Here is a 13675-nt window from a genome sequence, read left to right as displayed (position 1 = left end):
TTCTCCCAATTTGGAAGCCAATTATATCCTATCTAATCCAATTTGTATCAGGTAAACTATCATCAAGACTTCAATCAGGTAAAATATCATCACGGCTTCAATCTGGTAAGCTATCGCCACAATAGGGGCGACATGGCTCAGGCAGTAAGAGTAGTCGTCTGGCAATCGGAGGGTTGTCGGTTCGGTCCCCCGCCCAGGGTGTGTCGAAGACACCTAACCACCAAATGCTCCTGACAAGCTGGTCGGCGCCTTGCATGGCAGCCAATCGCCGTTGGTGTGTGAGTGTGTGTATGAATGGGTGAATGAGAAGCATCAATTATACAGTGCTTTGGATAAATGCGCTATATGAATGCCAACCATTTTTACAATTTAAATCTGGTGAGCTGTCATCACAGCTTTCAGTAGGGTCAATTGCACCTCCAGTAGTGATCGCTCCATTATGTGCGCTGAATTCGTCTTCTCAACTAGTTGGACCCAAATCATCTCCTCTCCCATAGCCCCAGACTGATACGTTGTAACTAGCTCTTTTAAAACAGCAACAAACTGACCTGTAGTTTCACCTGGGTGCTGGATGCGTTGTTTGAAACGATAGCGTTCAGTTACGACGTTCGTTTTCGGTGTGAAAATTAAATACTAATGGACTGTAAAGCCGTGTCATAAGTATCATCTGCAACAGTCATTGTACAGAAACATTCTGGCCCTTACATCACAGAAATCCGTTTCAGAAATCGGCACTAAACCGTTTCCAAACGCGTTCATGCCTTCAATGGTAGCGGCAGTTCTCAGAAATTTTGTAGATTTAGCTAAGGTGTATGTGAACTTCCGACTTGAGTCAGGTAAGTAGTACTTTAAGATTATACGCATTTCCCCTTTCAACAGCTGTTACCACTGTTACCTGCAGGCTCTTGGGGAGTTGGGAGGCTTCTTGGTTTGCTCATGCCTGTTTTTCTGTTTCTCTGTTTTTCTGTTTCTAGTTATGCTGCAGCTGGAAACTCCTGGAGGGGTTTGATGCTCCCCACTCCCACCGATGGGGCAACGATGCGCAGAGCAGCCATTTTGTATGATGACCAGGGCAGCCATTTTGTATGATGCCCAGAGCAGCCATTTTGTAGCAAAATGCTGTCAGCTGTGGTGCAGGGGGCAACTTGCTGTATATGCCTGAAACAAGCTGTTCTTTCCCTAGTGCCAGAGTCTACTTCGTCCCCACGTAGGCCACGCAGTCCGGCGACCACACTCACCCCCGAGAAGGAAGCACAGAGTATGATTCACCGGCAGCGCGCTGAGATCGAGCTCCTTCGCCAACAGATCCTCGACCAAACAGGGAATCTGTTATGCCGGGGGGAACAGAAGAACCAAAACCGGCCGGGGTGCAGAAAAAATGGCAGGTTTAATTGCAAACGCAGGGGCAGACAGAGCAGAGTCAAGAAACAGGCCAGAGTTTAATACACTGAATGGAATCCACCAAGAGGAGGCTTTCTCCCAGGATGGAATGATTCACATGCCTGTTATCTTAGCTCTCTGCATTCATTGGCACTTTTGGCATTTTCACGAGATGTTTTTTCATTGAAATGATGACGCTTTCAGAATGACAGCTGATCGACTCAGCTATGTGTTTAAAGTAGTTAATCAACCAGCGGTTAAAACCCTGAGACTCGGACACCTTGTACACTCCTTTTGGTCATGGAATACACTGAATGCAAGTGAACCTGGCCTCCTTAGGGAGTTATGAAAGCAAGATCGGTGTTGACAGATTTGGAATGTGTCGTACAGTCAATATTGTGCTTGTTGTTGCCTTCGTGCAGGAAAATTCCACCTTGATCAAAGAGCTCAACGATTTCAAAAGAGCGCTGAAGGACTCTCAAGATAAAGTCCACGATTATGAGAACCAGTTGTCAGTTTACAGGAGGAAGAAGCCATCCAATTCCTCTGGCACCAAAGGTATGTCTTCCTTTTGTACTCATCACCTTCCTTTTGTTGGTTTGAAGAACAAATTCCCACACTGTAAAACACTTCAGACAAGATCCAATTATGAGGGTCTTTATTTCTGCAGAAAGAGTACAAAAAGGCATTATGTACAGCCATCCTCCCAGCCATGGCCTACAATATATTGGTATCTGAGACAAATGGTTACTCAGTCAGCCTGGATTGGATGGGAAATGACAAGCACTTTCAATTAGGACAGAGTACATCTTTTAATATAATCTGTAAAATGAAACGCAACAATATGCATTCCAGCATGCTAATCTATAGGTGCAATTTACAGAGGGAAAGGGGGGGGGGCGTGTCCACTGCACTGTTACAGACAGCGGTAATGTACACTTAACATAAAGTTCCTCATCTGCACTGAAGGTACCCATGCACCCCCTGCCCCCCCGCACGTTTGAAATTGAAATGTTCACCATTCACCCATTCTGGATGATGCACAGTCGCCATTTTGTATGATGCCCAGAGCAGCCATTTTGTATGATGCCCAGAGCAGCCATTTTGTATGATGACCAGGGCAGCCATTTTGTATGATGACCAGGGCAGCCATTTTGTATGATGCCCAGAGCAGCCATTTTGTAGCAAAATGCTGTCAGCTGTGGTGCAGGGGGCAACTTGCTGTATATGCCTGAAACAAGCTGTTCTTTCCCTAGTGCCAGAGTCTACTTCGTCCCCACGTAGGCCACGCAGTCCGGCGACCACACTCACCCCCGAGAAGGAAGCACAGAGTATGATTCACCGGCAGCGCGCTGAGATCGAGCTCCTTCGCCAACAGATCCTCGACCAAACAGGGAATCTGTTATGCCGGGGGGAACAGAAGAACCAAAAGCAGACAGGGGTGCAGAAAAAATGGCAGGTTTAATTGCAAACTCAGGGGCAGACAGAGCAGAGTCAAGAAACAGGCCAGAGTTTAATACACTGAATGGAATCCACCAAGAGGAGGCTTTCTCCCAGGATGGAATGATTCACATGCCTGTTATCTTAGCTCTCTGCATTCATTGGCACTTTTGGCATTTTCAAGAGATGTTTTATGATTGAAATGATGAAGCTTTCAGAATGACAGCTGATCGACTCAGCTATGTGTTTAAAGTAGTTAATCAACCAGCGGTTAAAACCCTGAGACTCGGACACCTTGTACACTCCTTTTGGTCATGGAATACACTGAATGTAAATGAACCTGGCCTCCTTCGGGAGTTATGAAAGCAAGATCGGTGTTGACAGATTTTGAATGTGTCGTACAGTCAATATTGTGCTTGTTGTTGCCTTCGTGCAGGAAAATTCCACCTTGATCAAAGAGCTCAACGATTTCAAAAGAGCGCTGAAGGACTCTCAAGATAAAGTCCACGATTATGAGAACCAGTTGTCAGTTTACAGGAGGAAGAAGCCATCCAATTCCTCTGGCACCAAAGGTATGTCTTCCTTTTGTACTCATCACCTTCCTTTTGTTGGTTTGAAGAACAAATTCCCACACTGTAAAACACTTCAGACAAGATCCAATTATGAGGGTCTTTATTTCTGCAGAAAGAGTACAAAAAGGCATTATGTACAGCCATCCTCCCAGCCATGGCCTATGATATATTGGTATCTGAGACAAATGGTTACTCAGCCAGCCTGGATTGGATGGGAAATGACAAGCACTTTCAATTAGGACAGAGTACATCTTTTAATATAACCTGTAAAATAAACGCAACAATATGCATTAAAGCATGCTAATCCATAGGTGCAATTTACAGAGGGAAGGGGGGGGGGGCGTGTCCACTGCACTGTTACAGACAGCGGTAATGTACACTTAACATAAAGTTCCTCATCTGCACTGAAGGTACCCATGCACCCCCTGCCCCCCCGCACGTTTGAAATTGAAATGTTCACCATTCACCCATTCTGGATGATGCACAGCCGCCATTTTGTATGATGCCCAGAGCAGCCATTTTGTATGATGCCCAGAGCAGCCATTTTGTATGATGACCAGGGCAGCCATTTTGTATGATGCCCAGAGCAGCCATTTTGTAGCAAAATGCTGTCAGCTGTGGTGCAGGGGGAAACTCGCTGTATATGCCTGAAACAAGCTGTTCTTTTCCTAGTGCCAGAGTCTACTTCATCCCTGCGTAGGCCACGCAGTCCGGCGACCACACTCACCCCCGAGAAGGAAGCACAGTGGATGATTCACCGGCAGCACGCTGAGATCAAGCTCCTTCGCCAACAGATCCTCGACCACATACTGAAAGAACCGCCTTTGTCCTGTAAGGTGGCTTTGGAGTCAGATTGATTCATAAATATGTATACAACAAACTACGGCTTACATTCTTTCTGTTGCTTCCACTCTACATGGGTACTCTTCTGGAACGTGTTAGGGAACTATAGCTATACTTGAGTTTAACTTTTGTATTAATTTGCAAAGAAATAACAGAAAGTGAGAGAGCTTACCGGCTCTCTGATTTGAATCAGACATAGTAAGACTCTTATACACACTTTTCCACAAGGGCAGAGACAAAAACCAGGAAGACATGACGCTGACAACCTAGGATTATTATCATTTAGTCTCCAGATAAATTTCAACCTTGCTCTTGCTGTAAGACCGGAATGTGCTTGCTTCAAGGAGAAGCACAGACATTAATCTCACAGACTGTCTGTCTGCTGGGGTGTGAGAGACAGAAAGACTCATAGTAAACACATAATTTAGAAAGTGGTCTAATTTTAATAAAGATTAAAAAATTGGGAAACTGGAACTGCTTGGCCAGTCTGTTCAATTAGAACAATCCCCAGAGCTGTGTAAAAAAGTTCAAGCTATGACCAGCTTGAAATGACCAGCTACCCATCTGTTTTAAAACCTAGCTTGAGCTGGTCAACCCATGTTGAGTATGGAGCTGGTCTGAACTGGTCAACCAGCTACCAGCTGTTTCAAAACCTAGCTTGAGCGGTTTTTTCAACAGGGTCTTGCAATACATTCTGGATGTAACTGACAGTTTTTCTTTGAGCACAACATGAGGCAATATGAAGCAAAGTGACTAAAACACAATCAAACCCTTTCATACACTGCCTGGCCAAAAAGATAGTTGCTGTTTGGATTGAAATAAGCAAATACTTCACTGTGATCACTTAAATGCTTGGTGGAATCGTAAAAAATCAACAGAAGAACTCAGGGCTATGTTTAATAATGAAAGTAAGAGCATTTCCACATGCACAATGCGACAAGAACTCAAAGGATTGGGACTAAACAGCTGTGTGACCACAAGAAAACCACTTGGTAGTGAGGCACTCCCCTGCACTTGAGTCACTCCCCTGCTCAAAAAACCTACTCTTGACCCCTCTGCTCTGAACAGCTTGTCTATCTTCTTCCCTTTCTCGCTAAAACTCTGGAACGGGCGGTCTGCTCCCAACTCTCCACTTATCTTCTCCAGATCATTCTCCATAATCCCAACCAATCCGGCTTCAAGAGTGGCCACTCCACTGAGACCGCCCTGCTCACGGTCACTGAGGCACTCCACTCTACCAAAGCCAAATCCCTCTCCTCTGTCCTCATCTTCCTCGACCTGTCGGCCACCTTCGATACAGTCAACCATGAGATTCTGCTCTCATCGCTGACTGGGATGGGTGTCACAGGATCTGCACTGGCATGGTTTTCCTCCTACCTCTCTGGCTGTTCCTACCAGATGACTTGGAGGGGCTCAGTCTCTGACCCCCACCCCCTACAAACTGGAGTCCCGCAGGGCTCAGTTCTTGGTCCTTTCCTCTTCTCTCTATACACCATGTCTCTTGGTTCTGTTATCTCTTCCCATGGCTTTTCCTATCATTCTTATGCCGATGACACCCAACTCTTTCTTTCCTCCCCCCCCAATACCCAGGTCACCACACAGATCTCTGCCTGCTTGGCTGATATCTCTGCATGGATGACTTCCCACCACCTGAAGCTTAACCTTGCCAAAACTGAGCTTCTCTATATCCCAGCTAAATCCTCTCCGACAATTGACCTCTCACTGATTGTTGAGGACTTTGTAGTATCCTCCTCCCATACAGCCAAGAATCTGGGGTGACTCTTGATAACTGCCTCACCCTGGCTCCACATGTATCCTCCACTGCTAGAACCTGCAGGTTCTTCCTCTACAATATTTGCCGTATCCGTCATCTCCTGACGGAGAAAACCACCCAGCTCCTAGTCCAGGCACTCATCATTTCCCTCCTGGATTACTGCAACTCCCTCCTAGCCCGTCTCCCAGCTTGTGCCATCAAGCCCCTCCATCTGGTCCAGAATGCTGCGGCCCACCTGATGACCAGTCAGCCCAGGTCGGCTCATGTCACCTCACTCCTCATTGGCCTCCACTGGCTTCCTATTGCCGCACGCATCCGATTCAAGGCCCTAGTGTTGGCATTTCAGGCTGCTAAGGGGACTGCCCCACCTTACGTCCAATCCTTTGATTCACAAGTTTTGTTATGCAGTCATTAGAAAACTTGCCTCTAATTCATTCTTCAAACGCAGGAGGAATTGATACGCTAACGCTTGTCAGGCCAGACTGGTGGTAAAAACGCAACACTGGCAGATTTTTGAGTGCTTAAAAAATGGATTCTGTAAGAACGTTTGATTGTATGGAGATGCGGGATGTAATTCCGGGGGAGTAAATGAATGGATTCACAAAGAGAAGAATAAGCACATTCCTCTGAAGAGGAATCGCATTTGTTATGAGTTCTATAATATATCTATAATCTGCCCTCTTTACACTGCGAAAGTTGTAAAAGTTTAAATGTTGCAGTTCTGGAAGGACGGATCTCCATCTTGCACTCCATTAAAGACAACAAGCTGTTCCTCGATTCATTTATGGAACCCCGTGGAACTGATGCTGCTGTTTCGCTGCTTCGCCCCGAGGCCGAGCTCCCTGTGGCGGGGGCGGCCAAAGAGCTGCAGCACTCCAGCTTCCACAGCTAATGCTGCTTGGATTACTGTCCCAACGGGCAGCCGACAAGGAAGGCGCACCTCCTTACCCCCAGTCCCAGAAGAGTTGCGGCTGACGAACACCTTCCAAGTGTTGGACGGACTCACTCAGCCCTGGGAAGACCCCCAAGAAAACAATACTTCGGACCTACATGTTGCTCGCGGTTTGAGCGAGCCTGGCTCCGCTCGAGTGACACTCCCCTCCACTCAGAAACCAGACCGGCGGTCTTCACACCGGGCAGCGACCTCTGCTTCCCGACGAAGGATCCTCAGGGAGGCGGTGATCAGCCGCTCTGGTGGTTCTCCTGACCCTGGTCCAATGCGGAGTCCTCCCAGGTCTGATGTTGCGGCCCTGCTGCAGCCTCTGCCTGCCCAGACACGCTCCCCGGGGTCGCCGACGCGATCGCGTAGATCCCTCGCCCCTTCATCTCGTCATCTAGAGATGATCTCTACTTCACATTGCAGGCCTATAAAGGAGCCTGTCCCTTCTCAACCTCGTCCCCTTTTCTCTCCAACAACCCTTATAGTGGGTGATTCGATTACCCGGAAACTTTGGTTTTGCGAATGCAGCTACACACTGCTTTCCTGGAGCAACGGTCCACGTTGGGACAAATGACACCGCTCGTCAACAGTCAGAGCTAACGAAAAAAGATTTCAAGGACCTTTTTAAGTTTTTAAATGACTGTGGAAAGTCCGTCTTTATATCTGGTCCTTTGCCTATGCTGGGGGGAGAGCAGAACGTTTCAGCCGAATCCTCGGTCTTAATACCTGGCTCCAGTCCACTTGCAGAACAAATAACAGGTTTTATCATCAATTTTAACCTATTTTGGAATCGGTTCTCCTTTTTTACGGCAGAAGGTATCCATCCAAACAAGCTGGGCTCACATGTGCTTGCTGCAAACATGCTACATGCTGTGCACTGTGCCAATGATTATGCCCCACGTGACTGACAACCAAATCGGGACAATCCTTTTCCTTCCAGGGTCAAAACACAGCCTATTGATGTGATCCCCCCCTTCTGTTCTAATGTGTTTACTGCAGGTATCCCTATTCCTGTTTGTGTGACCAATAGGCCTAGATTGTCTGACCCCTACCGTCGTGATAGTCAGGCTTGCCGTGGTATGCGAGTGCTCTGTCCAGTTGCACATATCTTAAATTCTCCCTCCCCCAGTGTCGATTTGGCTGTTACTCAACAGGTAAACCTTCGCATGGCTCTAATAAATGCAAGGTCAATAGTTAATAAAACATTTTTATTAAATTACTTTTTTATCTCCTGGGGATTGGATTTTATGTTCATTACGGAAACCTGGCTCCATGCTGACGAATATGCACCTTTCTCTGAACTCCTTCCCCCTGACTGTTCATTCCTCAGCTCCCCTCACACCACTGGTAACGGTGGAGGCATAGCCTCAGTGTTTAGATCTAATCTCATGTGCCGACTGTGTCATTCCACACCTAGTTACTCTTTTGAGTTGCAGCTCTTTGAAATGAACCTGTCCTCCCCGGTGCTCTGCGCTGTTGCTTATCGTCCGCCAAAATGTAACATGGACATCATTAATGATTTTGCTGACTTTTTGTCGGGGATCATGGTTAAATATGACCATATTTTAATTTTAGGTGATTTTAATGTCCATGTGTGCTGTGAATCAAGACCTTTAACCAGGGAATTTCTGCGCTTAATTGATTCTTTTAATCTCATCCAATCTGTATCTGGCCCGACACATGAAAAGGGACACACATTGGATCTTGTCTTATCGTTTGGTCTATCTGTTTCTGTAAATGAAATCTGTACAACAGCATGTATCTCAGACCGTTTACCTGTCCTGTTTACATCTTCTATCCCTTGCTCGGGAATTAAATCACGCGCCCCCGCACGCCATTTGCGCACGATCAACTAGTCGACCGCATCACAGTTCTCTGATATTTTCAGCGTCTCCTCAATTTGTGCGATTTGTGCGCACAACCAACCTCTCTGTAACACCACTCCATATATCCGACCACTCCTTCATCTCTTTTTCTCTTCCACTCTCCTCTAACACCCATCCATCTCTCCCACCATCCACTGTCACCTGTCGGCGTAACCTACGCCACCTGTCTACCTCCACCCTCTCATCTACAATTGTCTCCTCCCTACCATCCGCAGAGTCTTTCTCTCAAATGTCTCCCGACGATGCTGCTACAACCCTCATGTCCTCCCTCTCATATTCATTTGACTCTCTGTGTCCCCTCACCACCAAATTAGCCTGGGCCCCCGCCTCCCAGCCCTTGGCTTTCTGATGCTCTACGAGCTGTCCGAACCAAACTGCGGGCAGCAGAGAGAAAATGGAAAAGGTCCTGTCTCCCCAGTGATATAGCTTCCTTCCATGCCTAAAATTAACGCGGCCGCCTCTAATCCCCGCAAACCGTTTTCAACCTTCTCCTCTCTTCTCGCCCCCGTTCCCCCCCACCTCCCTCATCACTCACACCTGATGACTTTGTCTCCTTCTTTGAAAAGAAGGTAGATGCCATTCGCAATTCCTTCTCCCAACCCTCTCCCCCTACTGACCCTCCTACCTTCCCCAACTCCCTATCCTCCTTTTCTCCCCTCTCTGACTCTGACACTTTGAAACTCCTCTCATCCCACCGCCTAACCACCTGTCCTCTTGACCCCATCCCCTCTCCCCTTCTTCTATCTATCTCTACTGACATTCTCCCTTTTCTCTCCTCTCTAATCAACACCTCCCTCTCTTCCGGCACCATGTCCTCTTCCCTGAAAAAAAGGCTAGGGAGCATAACGATTGGACTCTGGAGCAATGGAAAAGGGTCATATGGTCTGAGATTTACCCTATTCCAGAGTGATGGGCGTGTCAGGGTAAAAAGGGAAGCACATGATCGATGTGCCCACCATGCATAGGGCCCGCTGTACAAGCCTCTGGAGGCAGTGCTATGATCTGGGGGCTTCAGTTGGTCAGGTCCAGGCTCAGCAACATTATGTGGCAATAAAATCAAGTCAGCTGAATGTACTGAATGACCAGGTTATCCCATCATTTTTTTCTTCCCTGATGGCACGGGCATATTCCAGGACGACAAGGCCAGGATTCATCGGGCTCAAATTGTGAATGAGTGGTTCAGGGAGCATGAAGAATCATTTTCACACATGAATTGGCCACCTCAGAGTCCTGACCTTAACCCCATTGAAAGTCTTTGGGATCTGCTGGAGAAGACATTATGGCATGGTTCGACTCTCCCTTTGTCAATACAAGATCTTGGGCACAAATGTATGCAACTCTGGACAGAAATAAATGTGACATTGCAAGGTCCACATCTTCACAGCTTCAGCTTCCTCCAGAGATTCTGTTTCAGCGGTAAAGCCCTCGTCTGCTGTAGCTGAGGTCACTGGGAGGTTAATGTCAGACGCTGTCCCTGGAGCAGGGAAGCTAGAGCTTCAGAGATCTAGACCTTGATCTTATGTTTCCAGCAGTTTTCACTAGAACCACATGCTTGGTGGAGGAGTTATCTTGAATGGCAGCCTCTAATTGGAGCCCTGCCCAAAGAAGGTTTGTCGGAAGCAAAAACAACATACAGGATTGGGTGGATTTGGGGGAAAGCTTTTCTACATGCAGCAGTGCCGTCACTTACAACTACCGCAGGTTTCATTGGCTTTGACTCGCACATCTTTGTACATCACACTGAGAAACAATTTTGGCTCACGACGCAAGATCGATTTCTGAATTTTGTCTGCGACTGCAGAATTTAAGGGATTTTGGTATATACCTGAGCGAAACAGGGATTCACTCTGGTATAAGCAAGGCCAGGTTCAGCTCAAACATACCAGCTCAGAAATTGCTTGTTCATCTGACTCCAAACAAGTACAATAGCTAATTTCAGAATTCTATAAGCCAAGAGAGGAATTGCAGCAACAGACAAGATCGAACCACAACACTGTTGATACTGTGCTGAAGTTGAACCAAAATCTGTTGTGAACATTGGCAAAAAAAAGTTTTAGAAATTGTCAGTAACTTGCAAGAAACATTATGCTATATAACAGATGAATGTATTTTGAATAGTTATCCAGGTCTGCAAGCTAATAAGTTTGTCATCTGGGTGAGATTGCAGTTTCATAGACTATTGATAGAGGAAGTGGGATTATTCCAGATTTTTATTTTAAAAAAGAAAACATATGCACATCCAATTTCATCCATTATAAGAGCCTTTCTCTTGAAAATATTTGCCACATCACTGGTACAGGCATAAAAAATACAGCTGGAAATACACTCAGTGAGCACTTTATCAGGTATGTATTAGACTTTTACATTACATTACATTATTGGCATTTGGCAGACGCTCTTATCCAGAGCGACGTACAACAAAGTGCATACCCATAACCAGGGATAAGTTCGCTGAAAGACCCTAGAGGTAAGTACAATTTCAACTGCTACCTGCACAACAAAGATAAGGACAAGGGCCATTTTTTTTTTTTTTTTTTTTTGAACAAACAAACAAACAGAGCAAAAGTCACCAAAGTTAACTATCCAAACACTGCTTACCTAGCCAACTAAAATACCGATACACAAAGCAAGTCACAGAGACAACAATTAAGGTTCACAGGGAGGTAGGGAGGGATGGGGAGAGGTGCTGCTTGAAGAGGTGTGTCTTCAGCTTGCGCTTGAAGGTGGGGAGAGATTCTATAGTTCTGACCTCAACGGGGAGTTCGTTCCACCACCGTGGAGCCAGAACAGACAGTAGTCGTGAGCGTGAGGTGGAGGTTCTGAGAGGGGGAGGTGCCAAGCGGCCTGTGGAGGCTGAACGAAGAGGTCTGGCAGGGGTGTAGGGTCTGATGATTTTTTGCAGATAAGCTGGGGAAGACCCTTTAACTGCTTGGAAGGCTAGCACCAATGTTTTGAATTTGATGCGAGCCATGACAGGCAGCCAGTGGAGGGAAGTAAGCAGGGGGGTGACGTGTGAGTATTTGGGAAGGTTGAAGACCAGACGAGCTGCTGCATTCTGGATGAGTTATTAAGTCTTCTGCTGCTCTAGCCTATCCACATATAGGTTTGATGCGTTGTATGTTCAGAAATGCTCTTCTGCATACCACTGTTGTACTGTGTGGTTATTTGCGTTACTGTGTACCATTCTCCACAAACTCCAGAGTCAAAAATCCCAGGAAATCAGCAGATTTCAGAATAAGTAGGTGTACAGGTGTTCATAATAAAGTGCTCAGTGAGTGTATGTGTTGGCATGGAGGTAGCATCTATTTGTAGCTTTGGAGACTCTGTGATCCCAAGGTGACTTCTGCAATTGTCCAACTGCGGTTTTTTTGGGCGTTTTTTTTTTTTTAGATAAGAGTATTTTCACGCATTTAGCTACGTTTTTATAGTCAGTGCCTAATTTATGAAGGAATTGAAAAATATGAATAGGAGCCATAGACTGTATAAAAAACAATAGGAGCTGTCTCAACAAATTCCTTGCAAAACCTATCCCCTCCAGGGTCATGTTTCCGGTTCCGTTCCCCTCATGCGTAAGTTAGCGTAAGGTAACGTCAAGTCGCCAGCGTGGTTGCCAAGCTTTCTCTGTTGGTTACTATGATGCAATCTATAGCTTTGTCAGATTCAGGAGATCAGAAAAGAGCTAAGCCCATTCTTTTATTTACTACATTATTACATTACATTACAATAATTACATTATTGGCATTTGGCAGACGCTCTTATCCAGAGCGACATACAGTTGATTAGACTAAGCAAGAGACAATCCTCCCCTGGAGTAATGTAAGGTCAAGGGCCCAACAGCTGTGCGGATCTTATTGTAGCTACACCAGGATTAGAACCACCGACCTTGTGTGTCCCAGTCATTTACCTTAACCACTACGCTGCAGGCCAATTGACTTGACAGATAGTTATTACATATTTTATATCATTTTCATAACTGACTGACTTTGTTGTGTCACTTCATGACATTTTCCTCTATCTCTCACAGGGGACCTACGGAAAAGAGCTTTCCAGAAATATCAAGCAGAGTATCCGGACGGCCTCCGCAAAATTCTTACGAACTTACTAACAAATCTCTGCACTCGTCTCAACACCAACACTAGTCTTTCATTGAAATGCTGTGTGTCCTGTTGTTTAGGTGAGGGTCATGCTGACGGAGGAGGAGAAAGTGGCCCACCTGACTGAGACGCATGCAGGCCATTTCAGACCGAGGAGGATGCAGGAGAAGACCACTCACATGTTTTTTTTGGCGAGGCATCACACAGGACAACTTGGATTGGGTAAGTGAACTACTGGGAATACAGGGAGCATCATGTTTGGACAGCAAAGTGTTCTTATTTTTGCCTCTATACTCTAAATAAAATCTGAATAGGAGCCAGTGTTTTCCGTAACCACGTCAAGGTTGGAATATAAAAATAATTTGTATAATTATTAATAATTTGATAAACTGAATTAAATTGTTTTATTTATATGATTTATATGATGTGCTCTAGTTAGCTGTCATCACCGCGCCAACGTTCTAGCTAACGTTAGCTAGCCAACATAATAGCTAGATATAACCAGTGAAAACTAGCTAACTAGCGCTATTGGAAACCGTATTACTGTAAAACTAGTTAGCTAGCTAACCAGTTTTACTAACTACACTCACTGAGCACTCAATTAGTTTTTTTAGTTTTTTTATTACTTTATTTCACCGACTTATTCATGCGATTATCTAATCAGCCAGTTGTGTGGCAGCAGTGCAATGCATACAGTCATGTTGATACGGGTCAGGAGCTTCAGTTAATGTTCACATCAATCATCA

Source organism: Conger conger, chromosome 2, assembly GCF_963514075.1.
Source record: "Conger conger chromosome 2, fConCon1.1, whole genome shotgun sequence".
Lineage (NCBI taxonomy): Eukaryota > Metazoa > Chordata > Actinopteri > Anguilliformes > Congridae > Conger > Conger conger.
The sequence above is the reverse complement of the archived record's forward strand: the minus strand, read 5'-3'. Positions refer to the sequence as shown.